Genomic DNA, 680 nt, shown 5'->3' on the forward strand with positions numbered 1-680 from the left:
GGAATGGATTTTTTTTAATGAGGTTGGAGCAGATAGTTTGGTGGTAGAGGACACGTCAGCATTTACTCCTGTGCTGATAGCTCCTTTTATTGTAGGCTTTTCATGGGACTACACTTGGAAATGGGCCTTCCCTGAAACAGACAACATGGGGGAATGAAGTATCCCCAGGCAGGGGAGGGGAGTTCCTATGCCATGTTAAAACAGCCCATGGAGAAGTTGCAGCTGGAGGAGCAAGTAGATGGTGCTGCTGGAGGCCCTTCTAACTCAGGGGGCTCTAATTCTGCAGGCCCTGGCACCCCAAGAAGGGTATGTTTTACCCTGATCCTCCGTCCCTGTGCTGTGCGCAGCACTAATGCAGGGCCAAACTGGGCCAACAGAGTTGGAAGGCAGCGTTCATGCAACTATATGGGACCTCCCCAAACCAGGAGGTCATTCATTATTTTGTGACTAAGACTGCACATAGTATTGTTGGCGGAAGGAAGGCACGACCAGCCACAGTTTGAGGAAACAATAAACATGCATGCAAATAATAATAATAAATAAAAGCTTTTTTTTTGGGGGGGGGGGGGGGAGTTAAGTGAGGCTGGAGCGTCGCTGAGCGCCAGGGCGGGGGCAGGAGGCGGAGAGCAGAGCAGAGCAGAGCCCGCGGCCGGGGGAGCCGCGCGGGCCCCGGAGACTGG

Source organism: Alligator mississippiensis, chromosome 11 (genome assembly GCF_030867095.1).
Source record: "Alligator mississippiensis isolate rAllMis1 chromosome 11, rAllMis1, whole genome shotgun sequence".
Classification (NCBI taxonomy): domain Eukaryota; kingdom Metazoa; phylum Chordata; order Crocodylia; family Alligatoridae; genus Alligator; species Alligator mississippiensis.